Here is a 15877-nt window from a genome sequence, read left to right as displayed (position 1 = left end):
TTGGATAATTCAACGAGTGTTTGCTACATGTATATAATTTGTTCGTTATAAATATGTTTAAATACGAAATAATATTGTTTTCTTTTCATTAATCAATAAACGTACAAACGTTAATGTAGTGGAATATATTTTACGCGGCCAGCTATTAGAGAAGTCTACATTTCTTACGTAACACAGCCCCTCCCCGCCAAACCAACTTTAACCAATCGCGGGACCGCTTAAAACAGAAAGCTGTCAGTGTTTATTTGGTGAGAAGCACATGTCGTGTAAGTTTATATGTGTGAACAGCCTCCGAAAACAGAATGATAATCAATATCACATGTTATGATATTTATAAATATATTAACGTGCAAAATGAAACATATGCTGATCAATGCATCAAGTTGCGCCCTGCGAATTCGAATGTCCGTTTCTATAACCGGTGGCGAAGTATAAAAAAACCCAATTAATCAAGTCCTCGTCAGTGTACAGAGTAGTAACCAAATGCATGTGAACACATGGTGTCACTAATGAATACAGTTGTAAATTATCACTGCTTGAGCCATATCATACAATTTAAATCCAGTTCAGTGTTTTGGTGTGGTCACAGGTTACATCAATAAGGACCCTTTTATAAAAATTCATAGTACTGGCATCCAAATAGTTGTGAACACAGGGGTTCGTTACAAAGAAAATTTGGAATATCTGCCCTTGAATCAAGAGATGGGGGTTCTAACCTGTAAGAACAATATTGTTACAGGTTAGAACCTCCATCCCTTGATTCAAGGACGGATACTCCAAATTTTCTTTGTAACGAACCCCTGTGGGTGTGATCAGCAACCAGTTTTTTTTTTGTCATGCTTCACAAAAAACCTATATGTTGCAATTTAAATTATTTACACATTTTGTTAGCATCTGATGTAATTCAAAATAACTTTGAAGTACAGTAAACAACAGTTTGTAAATGTGTTTACCACGGCAGGTCATATTCTTAATTGGTACTAAGTGTGTTTGTGGTTGGGTTTTAACATAGATTTTAAACAATTTCAGTCATATCGTTATGGTGTCCGCAGTGTGACAGTTTATAGTGACGTCTAGCAGACATGTACATGTAGCATGATGTCCCACCCTGTCACATTATCCTGACATCAGGCTGATCAGACCTAGCACTAACCTCATAATTCTGAGTGCCAAGCGAGGCACCTGCTCGTACTATTTTAAGTCGTTGGTATTATTCAGCCAGGTTTCAAACCCATGACCTCCTGCATCCAAGTCGGATGCTCCAACCACTAGGCCACTGGAGTGGTCATTGTGGTACTAATCAAGAAACAAATCACAAGTAATTGAAAGCTGCCTTATTAATTTATTAATTATTTTTAATTTGTTAATTACCTTTATCCAGCTCTTTTTGTGGAAGGCAAGTCAACTTTTTAAGTCATTTCAGGCTGTCCCTTTTGATCTGACGAATGACTCGCCTTGACTGACATGCCAGACTTGCCTTCACCAACATGTCTGACTCGCCTTGACCAACATGCCCGAGTCTCCTTGACCAACATGCCCATTATTTTGCACTGCATGAACGCTTTCAAAATGTCTTTTTATCTATTTCATGTCTTCGCTTGAACTTTAACACATTAAGGTGTAATCTTCAAAAGATGAAATTGTGCAAGCAAAGATCTCTTATAAAACAAGTCTGGGTGTGGGAATGGTGATGAATACCAACAAACTCTATCACTTTGTGCTTCCTACAGATGCAAAACAACTACCATGGCCACAAACACCTGTTTTTGTTAGTCAAGAAGGAAAACTATTGAAAACACCCATTCCCCTTCAATAAATAAAATTAAGAATTTATTCAAGGTCACAAACTAGTGCTAATTGAAATCTGCCCCTCGCTAATTCTGTGCTGATTTTATTGTTGCCGTTGGCGTATTCTGTCACTGTTTAAATATCTCAACTTAAAAAGAGACCTTCCAAATTTGAAATCCATGTTGATTTAAGTATTTTGCATATCATTTTTCTGTTGTTTTGCCAATACTTCCTGTTTGTCATGCAGGGAATAAGCTATATTAAATTCTGTTTGGTGGTTATTATTTACCCTGGACTGGAACACATAATAAACCACCCATCAGAATTCAGTGTAACATATTTCACTGTGTGTCATACCGGAAGTGTAGCCTTCAAATTAGACCTAAGTAGACCCAGATACTAATCAACAGTACCATCGTGCAAAAGTGGTTATTTTAAATGATGAGCGAAGTACTTCATTTTACATGGGGAATATGTTTGGATTGGTGTCATTATACTGAATATGCAGTTGGGTTAAGATAATTAACATGGAATAGGTGAGGTTTGGGGGGAACATCATGAACCATGTAACATTGTGTTTATTTGTAGACGGCAAGCAAGTGTTGTCATGAGGGTTTCATATTTTACTTACAAACATGAGTTCCCTGTGCCTGCAGAATCTGTTTTGGATGAATTCTTAATTTAAAGAATAAAAGGTAAACAACTAATAATTATCAATGATGGCTGAATATTAAAGTAACTTATAATGGGTAAGTGTCATTTTGTATCAATTCGCCCCCTCTTGTATTGATATGTGTATTGGTGTGGCAAAAGTTTTGATGCATCAGTGAATCATTTTAACCCAAACATCAATGTATCCATACCTTTCCAATACTTGTACTGATACAAGTGAAGAATCGATACTAAGCAATACTTACCCATTACAAGTTGCTTTAATCTTCAGCAATCGTAATTAATCATTAGTTGTTTGCCATTATATTCTTCAAATTGAGATGTCATTTGAGACAGTGGTAACAGGCACATGTATTTATTTATGTTTGTAAGAAAGAAAAAATTATTGACAACACCCATTCACCATCTACAAATCAGTAATCACATGGTGACTAACTCTGTCCCCTCCTTCACCATTTCCATGCTGATAGTTTAGGTTTGTTCCCCATGTATGATGTAAGTACGTTACTGATCATTTAAAAAACACTCTTTTGTGAAGTTTCTGTTGCTTCAGATCTTGTCTGGTTGTATTGAACATGAGGGCTGAACTTGTGTCATGCAGTGAAATACATTACATTCAATTCTGACTGGTGGTTGTTGTTTGCTGAAGTCCAGAGTAAAACAGTAAGGGGCTGTCCATTTAGTATGTATGCATGGAGAGGGGAGGGGGGGTTTAACCCAAATGCATACGCTTGCATATGGGGGGGGTGTCTACTGATGATGTATGTATTACATAGGAAATGGGGGTGGGGGTGGAACCTCGATAATAATTTTTCTACTTTGTTTGACTGGGTTCAGTTGGCATTTGAATTTTGGGGGACAATAGACTTACTGTTCAAAATTATGCAGCTTATTTCTTTGATGCAGCCAAACATTCAATGTCAGTGGACTGTTTTATTAAACACATTAATATTATTAATCCTTGATCATTTCTGTGTGGATTAAATAGAGGCATTTCTATAGAATTGGGTGGGGGTGAGGTGCAGCAAGCATACATACACAGGTTGGGGGTGTGTGTAAAAAAGTATGCATGTGTACAGGGAAGAGGGAGGGGTCAAATTTTGCCAGATTTTTTTGTGTACATGTATATATTAAATGGATTGCCCCTAACCATGGATCAGAACTTTTGCTTATTCACTTTATGACACCATAAATATTTGCATATAAACTCATTAGTAATTGATACAAAGCAACTCAGAAACTTCAAACAAAATTAAATGATTTGTAAAATACTTCAGTCATGCTTGGGGGAACAAGTTTGGTTATGTCTCCTTTACAGTTATATATGTAACCAGTGACTGAACAATTGCCAAGGGAGAAAAAAAAGTTCAACACAAAATTGGGAAGGGGGGAGGATGGCAAACAGCACGAGTTATAGTCACCTTGTTAATTTCTAGAAGGGGACTGGTTGTTATTAACAATTAATATTTCACTCGTAGAAATTAGTATTTTTGTCCATGGCAGTCGTTTTGCGACTGCAGGATGTACAATGTGAACTTTTTGGTTGTCAGTAAACTCTGCTCCCATACTCAGACTTCTAGGTAAGGGTTTCATGAAGATAATGTGTAGACATGAAATTGGTAGTAAAACATTTTAAATGCATTAATGTAATGTAAAACCAAAGGCATGATGACCAAGATGATCCTTGCACCTGATTGGATGGAGCAACATGAATCAATGGTGATAAGTCTCTGTGTTTATAATCTGCATGCTAAAAATACAACCAGTATGTTAACACATAAAAAGGTGCCTCCCTACTAGCAGGAGATGAAGAATCATCATGTTGACACATGTATTGATAATTTATCTTATTGTAGTCCATATATCATGAATTGTATTGATACATAGCAGAGGTGTATCGTTTCAGCCATAATAAATACTATACTTTCTAGATGCAGCTATTACGTTCTCTGGAAATATTTGCTAGTCAATTTTTTTCATTCCTTTGTTTACCTTGTTTATGAAGTTTAAGATTATATAATATTACATATTCATTACAGATCTCTTTTTGTTGTGTATTAAGTAGTCATACCAATCCAATACAATTACCCATATTGTATACTACTTGGCAGTGAGCAATATGTAAATAAGGCCAATCATAAGAACTTACATCATGAGAAACCATAATCAGGTTGAGCACTTTATGTAGCCCAGGAGGAATAATTTGGCTTTGGTATAAGATGCAGGAGCGTATATTCAGACATGATGTAAAGGAAATGTGATCATTAAGACAATTTAAGCTTTTGAAGAGAATGTTTGGCTTTTGGTCACTATATATTCTTATGCTGATCTTTTCTCACCTATTTCATTTGACATTCTTAGGGGGCTGCACCAAATCCAGCTGCATTACAATGCATGCTGAAAGCTGCGGCCAAGACATGCTGATCTGCACTTTCTGTTACAATTGTTTTATCTGTGAGACTTAAGCACATCTGCCATAGCATTGCACTGTACTTTTCATAAATCTTACTTAACCACAGTGAAAGTTTTGGGTAACAGCTGCTCCATGGAAGCTGAGATCCTCTTTAGAGGACCCATCCCTATGATAGCTTCACAAGATTTGAAGGATCATCAGCATAGATCTTTCCCATTGCAATTGGCAGAAAGCATACTGATGAAGATTGTCCCCATGTTCATCCGCTAAAGTCTTCCAACAGATGCAGATTCAGTTCAATGTGCAACCTCAAAAGACACATCATCAGCTGGGTTCATGGCATGGAAATCACTTAAGAGCCACAAGAGGAAGTTCTCTAACTTGCCTTCCTTTGCTATGGAAAGGTTGGGAACAGAACCAATTGTCCCTGTAGTTCTCACCTAGGCAAGCCAACTGTCCCTGTAGGTTCTCACCTAGGCAAACCAATTTTCCCTGTAGGTTCTCACCTAGGCCTCATTTTTGGATTCTTGGCCAAGCATGATAGATGATGTGTGGATTCTTTCTCTTGTAAGTGAGGGCTTCCAACTTTTGTTTTGGGATGAGCCCCTTCCATTGAGGACACGTATGTTCTTTCACCAGTCCAATTTAGGGAAGAGGTGCATGCCCTTTTGTTGAAATGGTCAGTCTAGAGGAACCAAAATGATCAGTCCCCTGCATTCAACTCCTGATTCAAATTGTCACCAAGAAAACAGGACATTTCCAGTTATAATTGGTCTCAGAACATGTAAAATAGTCCTTGTGGAATGGCCTCTTCTCTGCTCATTAACAAAGTCTTTTTTCTCAATGAGGTCTTTTTTCTCAATGTGGGGAAAGTCTCTGAAGGACTTGCTTGTGACTAGGCTGAACAACAGACTTCCTTTCTACATTTTTCCTGTCCTGGACGAGAGAGCATGGGCAGTAGATGCATTTAGCTTCCAATGGGATCCTGTTTTGCATATACTGTCCCACCCTTATGATTGCCAACAACCATGATTCAATGATCTTATAGACCACTTGACAGAGCGGGGCCCCGAGTGGTCTAAAATGCTCCTTTATGGATCACTGCCATCTCACCTCTGTCTGCATGGGTTCGAGTCTCTGATTCGGCCAATGCGTGTATGTGAGAAAGCTTGCCATTAGCTTCTCGTGGGTCGTGGTTCTTTTCGGGGTTTTCCTGGGTTCTTCCTTCGCCATTAATACTGGCTGCCATGTATAGCCTTTCGAAAAATGGTGTTAAAAACAACAACTTGACAGCAACTAAGATCACTCACAATACAGGGACTCCTCCTATGTAACAACACACCAGAGCACAGGCATTTTTTTAAACCTGGAACCCATAGTCGTGGCACAACATTGGGCACAGAGTGACAACAACATACTGTAAATTGCACCTTTCCCTCAAATGGCGAGTATATTCCATTTTCTGGATTCTTTTTTATCTTCTTCAGTTTATCCCATCAGCCTACCCATCTAGCTGACAAATTCAGCTATGTAATAGTGACAGGTATATTATTGCTGCTATTAAGATGTAAATTTTGGGAGGTAAAACTAATTTGAAGCATGCAATACTTACCCGTCGCTTTTTGCCAAATGCCTTTCTGCCACCCCGCTCTCGTGTCCTGGCATAATCGTCGTTTCAAAATGAAAGATGACTGTTCTGCATTTCATTTGAGATGCATGAGTGGGCCATATCTTATTGACATTTCACCACTCTGTACAAGGATGTATTCACATCAAACGGGTGAGGTTTTTCAACGCGAAAAAGTAGAAGCTACGCAATAGCATTACAGTTGGTTTACGTCCCCAAAACCTCATCCGAAAAGAACCCAAAAGAAATATATGTTGTGGGTTTGACCAGTTTGTACGAATTGGACAGCATCAGATATAATTTGCAATATCATTTCATAACGCAGCAACACAGAATACTGTATATTATTTCCACTACAGAAGAGGCAACTACTCTTCAAAACAAGAACAGAATAATATAACTAAGTTTGGTCTGCACTACACACAGAAATGTATAAAATTAATGTTTACATGCCTTCCAAAAGGCATTGCAAATCAATACTACTGTTGCTACCTTATTTGTAGAGGGTAACATGCCTTTCTTTACTGGACCACTCTGGTGGCTTACATGGTTAGAGGGCTCACCCAGGCCGAGTCGTACCAAAGACTTTTAAGAATGGTACTTGCACCTACCTTGCTAGGCACCCAGCATTAATAGGTTTCTGTTAGGACTGGTTGGCCTGGTGTCAGGATAAAATAACTGGGTGGGACATGATGCTACATGTCTGTGCCATTATGCCCATCACTAGACATCACTATGAACTGCCACACTGCAGACATTGTAGCGATATGACTGAAAAATTATTTAAGCTTCATTAAAAATCCAAATTTCACACACATGCACACACTCGTTCTTTTAATTATAAATTCTGGATTCTGTTAGTTTGTATCATTGACATGCCCATGTTCATAGTATCTCTTTTAAATACTGCAATATTATCTGCAGATTTTTCATGCAATGGAAGATTGTTCTGTAGAATTGTACCAGGGTATAGGACATTTTTCTTAACTGCTCAGTTCATGATTTTGATGCATAATGGTTTACACTTTTTGCTGATCTCAACTGGTTGTTGAAGTTGTAGGGTTTAATGCCATTTTTCAGCACAAGATAGGTTCTATATGGCAGCCAATAAATGGTGGAGGAAGAACCAGGGAAAACCTCGGAAAGAACCACCGACCCAGAGAAGCTTCTGGCAAGCTTTCTCACACCCATATTGGCCAAACCCAAGACTGGAAACCCATGCAGACAGAGGTGAGATGGTAATGATGTATAACTGAGAGCTTTAGACCACTCTGCCACTTAGGGCCACGATCTCGACTGGTAAAGTGTTGAATAAGACCTGAATAAATACTGTAGATATTCTAGTGCAGCTCCATATACCAGAACTGCCTGATACAAATCAATCCTTTCATATACTGTAAGCCATTTTATTTCTGCTAATAGTTTGATGAATAATCAATAGATACATTAAATGTCTGGCAATCTGCGTGTTACCAATTTCCTTTCCAATAACTTGAGCTGTCCACCATCAGCAGTTAACAAATTTGTGGATGGCTTTTACTCGGGGCAAGAAAGGCCATGCCCTAAAATCTTAAAGGTCAAGGTCAGTGACTAAAAGATGGAAAGATAGTTTCTACACAGTTATTTCAAGTTCATTTCCATCTACAGTTACCTTTTGTGGATGCCTTGCACTGGGTGTAAGGAAGAATCTGATTGAAGTTATAAGGTCAAGGACTGAAGAAGAAAAAAGGTTTCCATTCAATAACTTGAGACTTCATCATATAAATACTTACCAAGCTTTTGTTGATGACCGATATTTGGGTTGAATCATGATAATTGCATTGACGGGTCTGTGTTAGTTCATAACTAAAGAGTGGTTTCCTGAAGCCTCTTATCTAAATTTTTATGCATGAGTGAACATTCCCCAAGGTCATGTTATGCAGCACTTTGGACCCATGTGTCACACAGACACTCTTTTCAATCATCCATAATTGGTCCCATTTGAAATTGTCTTGAAAAAGGTGCAGTTATCGGTGTAGGCCATAATCAAGCCAGCAATGCGCGAGTTATTTTATGATGGAAATTCAAGTAATGAGTTGATTTCTACTAATGTTAACTCTTTTATTTCAATAGACAATGTGTTGAAATACTCACTGGAAAACCAGACAGGTGCAAAACTGTCCCTAGGGTAAAATCCAAAGTATTCCAGATGGGCAACCTTTTTTCTTACTTTGAATCAGCATTATAAATATGCTTATAATAAACTTTTGAGTGGCAAGTTTACAGACAAATATGTAAATTAATAAATCTTAATGTTTGTAAAGACCTTGTGAAAATTTTGTCTTTACGAATTATTTGCCGTTATATATACTTGGATACTGATTACCTCAGTTTTTCGATATTGCCAGGAACAGAGCTTTAAAAAGACTATCATTCTTCTATCAAGATGGTATAAAATAATTTGGTACCGTAATAAGAGTTATTACTATTTAAAGCATAATTTAGGCGATGCATTATAGTATCAAAAATAACCTTTATGTTATGAATTAATTTTGATATTAAAACTAACTCCAGCCATGTTTTATTCTATTATAGGCCCCAATCAGAAAAAGAAAATTGCAATGATTCAGACTTGTTTGGCTTTTTATCATATGATTTTGTTAATATGTGTAATTTAACACCTGCCAAACTTTTCTAGTAGTTATATAATTTAGGGCTTCTACTGTTCATACTATCGCCACAGTAGTGTATATAGGTTATTTCAAAAGTGTTAAGGAAAGCAAACACCTGAAACATGCAAATAAAATAAAAGAAAACAAATATTGTCATAAAGTGTTATTTATTGGTAAGCAAGGATATAATTCAACATGGTTAATTAGATCATTTCTTGCTTACTTTGAATTTGCCAGGTTCATCAATACACAATCTTTATTGTACATATATTTATTTTCTGGACAAAATAAAATATATAGAGAAAATTATAATTTTAATTAATACTGTACATGTACATAAATTATCCTGACATAGAGAAATGTTAACTATTTTTAATATCTCAGTATTTTGTTCAGTTTAGGTAACTTTTATTTTAGGTCATGAAAAGATTCAAGATTTGATTGTGTAAAGTTAAATAATATAGTACTATTTTGAACAAGAACTGGTAGGACACCTGTTTTTATATTTTAAAAAAATAACTGAAGGCTGATACTATGCTATGGAAATGAAATACAGCAGGTAAGAAGTTATTTTCTTGGGATCCATTGTAGATATTCCTGATGGGGAAGGAATCTAAATACATATGACAGTAATTTAGATTTTTTTACTTTTGCAAAGATGTCAGAGAGGATAAATCACTACCACATTAACAAAGAAATATATGCCAGTAGTCTGTTGTTTGTGATTTTATTATCATCTCTTTTTATTCATATAAATTTGAGAATATTCTTAGAAAGGTGACTGCTGCATAAGAATAACGTAAGAATTCTTATTTGCTATTTATAGCAACAGTATATGACCCATTTCCAAGAAAACAGACAGATTTCTTTAAAAGTGAACTTGGCCTAACAGATTTGATCATTTTATTGGCAAGGTAGTTAGTGAACCAGTCTGTATTTTATTTAAATGGCACAAGATGTTATGTGAAATGCGTTATGGTATGAGTTGATGGAAAAAGTTAGAGCAGATGGAGATCCTTTCCAACTTAAAAACATGTCAGATCAGAAAAAACTAGTTTCTAATCCATATGGATTTTGCCCTTTGTGACAAGAATTTTGACCAGCTGCAGAACCTTGTTAGTCATAAAAATTTATATGGCATGTAATATATTGATTGGAGGGTTGGCATGTATGAGCTTTAAGTATTGGAGATGAATAGTGTTTATGGAAACTAATTAAAATTTTACCTTGGAATCATAAGTTTCATATGTCACTGATTAAGAGAAAAACAAAACATTTGCGTGCCTTTCTTTTAAAAATTGAACTTTACAAATATGTCATATAGTTTAAGTTTTATTGTAATAATCCATGTGTGCCAAATAGTTTAAGTTTTGCTGTATTAATCCTTAAGTTTAAGTTTTATTGTAATAATCCACAAGTGTACCATATAGTTTAAGTTTTATTGTAATAATCCACATGTGTGCCATCTAGTTTAAGTTTTACTGTATTAATCCACAAGTCTGCAATATAGTTTAAGTTTTATTGTAATGCTCCACAAATGTGCCACATAGTTTAAGTTTTATTGTAATAATCCAAAATGTGCCACATAATTTACATCGTATCATATTGCACTGATGAAATGGTTGTAGCCTATATATGACCATGCAATGCAAAATGTAACCCTTGTCACGTATCTTTGAATTCTTTAACACATTATCTGTTGATGTTTTGTCAAGATTTATGATTTTATGTGCAAAGAATTACTTTTCTTGGATTCAACCACATGTACATTTATGAACATTATAATGAGGATCTGCTATTTAGAGTATCAGCCTTGCTAGTAGACCATATTCAGTACTATCAACCATGCTAATATACCATATTCAGTACTATCAACCATGCTAATATACCATATTCAGTACTATCAACCATGCTAATATACCATATTCAGTACTATCAACCATGCTAATATACCATATTCAGTACTATCAACCATGCTAATATACCATATTCAGTACTATCAACCATGCTAATATACCATATTGAATAGTATCAAAAATGCTAATATACCATATTGAATTGTATCAACCATGCTGGTATACCATATTGAATTGTATCAGCCTTGCTGGTATACCATATTGAATTGTATCAACCATGCTAATATACCATATTGAATTTTATCAACCTTGCTAGTATACCATATTCAGTACTATCAACCATGCTAATATACCATATTGAATTGTACCAGCCTTGCTGGTATACCATATTGAATTGTATCAGCCTTGCTGGTATACCATATTCAGTACTATCAACCATGCTAATATACCATATTGAATTGTATCAACCTTGCTAGTATACCATATTCAGTACTATCAACCATGCTAATATACCATATTGAATTGTACCAGCCTTGCTGGTATACCATATTGAATTGTATCAGCCTTGCTGGTATACCATATTCAGTACTATCAACCATGATAATATACCATATTAAATTGTATCAACCATGCTAATATACCATATTGAATTGTATCAGCCTTGCTGGTATACCATATTGAATTGCATCAGCCTTGCTGGTATACCATATTGGATTGCACCAACCTTGCTAATATTACCATATTGAATTGTACCAGCCTTGATGTATACCATATTTGAATTGTACCAGCCATGCTAATATACCGTATTGGATTGTACCAGCATTGCTAGTATACCATATTGAATTGTACCAGCCTTGCTAGTATACCATATTGAATACCATACTGAATTGTGCCAGCCTTGCTGGTATACATTATTGGATTGTACCAGCCTTGCTAGTATACCTTAATGGATTGTGCCAGCCTTGCTAGTATACCATACTGAATCGTACCAGCCTTGCTAATATACCATATTGAATTGTACCAGCCTTGCTGGTATTCCATATTGGATTGCACCAGCATTGCTAGTATACCATATTGAATTGTACCAGCCTTGCTAATATACCATATTGAAGTGTATCAGCCATGCTGGTACACCATATTGGATTGCACCAGCCTTGCTGGTATACCATATTGGATTGTACCAGCCTGGCTAGTATACCATATTGAATTGTACCAGCCTTGCTGGTATTCCATATTGGATTGTGCCAGCCTTGCTAGTATACCATACTGAATCGTACCAGCCTTGCTAATATACCATATTGAAGTGTATCAGCCATGCTGGTACACCATATTGGATTGCACCAGCCTTGCTGGTATACCATATTGGATTGTACCAGCCTGGCTAGTATACCATATTGAATTGTACCAGCCTTGCTGGTATTCCATATTGAATTGTACCAGCCTTGCTAGTATACCATATTGAGTACTGTCAGCCTTGCCAGTATACCATATTCAGTACTGTCAGCCTTGCTAGTATACCATATTAAATTGTATCAGCCTTGCTAGTATACCATATTGAATTGTATCAGTCTTGCTAGTATACCATATTGAATTGTATCAGCCTTGCTAATATGCAATATTCAGTATTATCAGCCTTGGAATTAGACCATATTCAATAGTATCAATCTTGGTACGTGTAGTACTATAAAATCTGTCTTGAGAGACCACTGCTATGAGAGACCACCTGTCCTGAGTAACCATGTTCTCCAAGTATATATTTATTAATTATGTAGTGTTATGACCTGTTATGAGAGACCATCTGTCATAAGAGACCTTTATGTATTGGCAGAAGGGGTGGTCTTTCAAAACAGGTTCCACTGTATACAATATTCACTACTGTCAACCTTGGTAGTATACCATATTCAGTAGAATCAGCCGTGCTAGTATATCCTTTTCAATAGCATTAGCCTTGGTAGTATACTGGTTACTAGAAACACCAAAATACACTAAATAACTGAAATACACAGAAATACAAAATTATTTACATCTTTTAGGTTTATATATTTGTGTACATCCCAATATTATGATTTTTAATTGTTTTAATACATGTAATAATAGTAAACAAAACAAACTTTGATTTAAGTGATTTTCATCGGAATTATTTACCTTTTAACAATTTCAGGCTCAAGCCATGTAATGACGTCACTTGGGCATACTTGATTTTACTTGATTGGACAGGTATGATAAATCCTGAATTGGTCAGAACTTAAAATATATGAGTGAGATTATGATTGTCAAAATCCAGAGAGTGTATATATACATAATTTCATTAGAAATATCATACATTTATTGTTTTAAAGTAAATAAAGATGCAACAAACATACAAAGATAAAATCTGTTCAGCCAGGTATGACTGAGTGGCTTGATTACAAGAATGGAGAGGCAAATGTAAAAATGTAAGTAATTCCTATAAAAACCACTAAAATCCAAGTTTATTTTCTTTTTCTGTCATTATTTAAACACATACAAATCATCATAATTTTATCTTCATGAGTATTATGATACAAAATAGTGTATTTCTGTTTTTGAGTGTATTTTGGTGCTTTTAGTAACCTGTATTTTATTCAATAGTATCATTCATGCTAGTGTGCCATATTCAGTAGTATCAGCCATGCTAGTGTACCATATTGATTGATCAATTGATTGATTGTGTTTAACAACACATCAGCACTGTTAGGCCATTTAGCGCTAAAGAAAATGTTATATGTATAATCTTTTAAAAATTATAAAAGGTCTCATATCGACCAGCGATATCAAAACCAAATAGATGAAATTTAAACGATAATATGGTAACAGTGAAAGTGTACCATATTCATTAGTACACTGCATCAGCCATGCTAGTGTACCATATTCAGTAGTATCAGTCATGCTAGTGTACCATATTCAGTAGTATCAGGCATGCTAGTGTACCATATTCAGTAGTATCCGCCATGCTAGTGTACCATATTCAGTAGTATCAGCCATGCTAGTGTACCATATTCAGTAGTACACTATCAGCCATGTTTGTGTACCATATTAAGAGAGATAAAAATACCGTATAGACTCACTTTTCATGTCCAGCTGCTTACTGCATTACTCAAAGTGCTGCAGATCTGGGTCTGTGCAGTTTATTAGGAGTAATCACTAGAACAAATAGCATAAACCCTGATATGGTGCACATGTAGTTATGATGTTAAGAATTCATTATTTTTATTTATTCAATACTTATAATCTAATTCCCATTTTAAAAAAAAAATAATTTATGGTCTGTATTTGGCTAAAAAAAATTGATAAAAAAGATCTTGTTCAATTTACTAGCAGTTACATCTTCCATATTCTAGTATAGGAACGAGTTTTGAAATACCATACACTAACTACTTTTTTCATTTTAAACTAGTAGAATCCTTATGACTTTGTAAAAAATATTGTGAGTACCTTATGTAGAGAATATTGAGGATCTCTATATCCAGTAGATAGATTATTGAGGATCTTTATATCCAGTATATAGAGGGTCTTTATATCCAGTATATAGAGTATTGATGCTCTTTATATCCAGTATGAAGAATATTGAGGATCTCTATATCCAGTAGATAGAATATTGAGGATCTTTATATTCAGTATATGGAAAATCTTTATATCCAGTATACAGAATATTGAGGATCTTTATATCCAGTATATAGAGTATTGATGCTCTTTATATCCAGTATGAAGAATATTGGGGATCTCTATATCCAGTATATGGAATATTGAGGATCTTTATATGCATTATAATGAATATTGAGGATCTTTATATCCAGTATAATAGAACATTGAGGATCTCTACATCCAGTATATAGAATATTGAAGATCTTTATATCCAGTATATGGAATATTGAGGATTTTTATATCCAGTATTTAGACTATTGAGGATCTCTACATCCATTATATAGAATATTGAGGATCTTTATATTCATTATATATATCCATTATATCGAATATTGAGGATCTATACATCCATTATATAGAATATTGAGGATCTTTATATCCATTATATTATTTTTGAGGATCTTTATATACTTTATATAGAATATTGAGGATCTTTATATCCAGTATATAGAATATTGAGGATCTCCATATAAAATATTGAGAATCTTTATATCCAGTTTATGAATTTTGGAGGATCTTTATATCCATTATATAGAATATTGAGGCTCTTTATATCCAGGATATAGAATATTGAGAATCTTTATATCCAGTATATGGAATATTGAAGATCTTTCTATCAAGTATATGGAATATTGAGGATCTTCATATGCATTATAATGAATATTGAGGATCTTTATATCCAGTATATAGAATATTGAGGATCTCTACATCCAGTATATAGAATATTGAGGATCTTTATATTCATTATATCTTTATATCCATTATATAGAATATTGAGGATCTATACATCCATTATATAGAATATTGAGGATCTCTAAATCAGTTATATAGAATATTGAGGATCTTTATATCCATTATATTAATTTTTGAGGATCTTTATATCCATTATATAGAATATTGAGGATCTCCATATAGAATATTGAGAATCTTTTTATCCAGTTTATGAATTTTGGAGGATCTTTACATCCATTATAAAGAATATTGAGGATCTTTATATCCAGGATATAGAATATTGAGGATCTCTATCTATATCCAGTATATAGAATATTGAGGATCTCTACATCCAGTATATAGAATATTGAGGATCTCTATATCACATAATTATGTAGTATTTTGAGGATCTTTATATCCAGTAATATAGAACATTGAGGATCTTTATATCCAGTATATAGAATATTGAGGATCTCTACATCCAGTATATAGAATA

The 15877-nt window shown here is 34.8% G+C and overlaps 1 protein-coding gene across 3 annotated transcripts in view; it reads left to right on the top strand.

Annotated features, from left to right (window-relative positions):
- Positions 1-76: 76 nt before the first annotated feature.
- Positions 77-15877, top strand: part of LOC149783585 (MYND-type zinc finger-containing chromatin reader ZMYND8-like) — a 148562-nt gene continuing 132761 nt past the window's right edge. For 2 of the 3 annotated variants that reach the window (XM_089931842.1, XM_089931845.1), the window contains exon 1: positions 77-266. The gene's annotated coding sequence lies outside the window, so the exon portion shown is untranslated. Of the gene's footprint in view, positions 267-13168; positions 13225-15877 lie in introns of all 3 variants that reach the window. The other variant, XM_089931844.1, reaches the window with a different exon arrangement.

This window comes from Sinohyriopsis cumingii, chromosome 14 (assembly GCF_028554795.1).
Source record: "Sinohyriopsis cumingii isolate HCF-2022 chromosome 14, ASM2855479v2, whole genome shotgun sequence".
Classification (NCBI taxonomy): domain Eukaryota; kingdom Metazoa; phylum Mollusca; class Bivalvia; order Unionida; family Unionidae; genus Sinohyriopsis; species Sinohyriopsis cumingii.
This window is presented reverse-complemented; position numbering and strand designations above follow the sequence as displayed.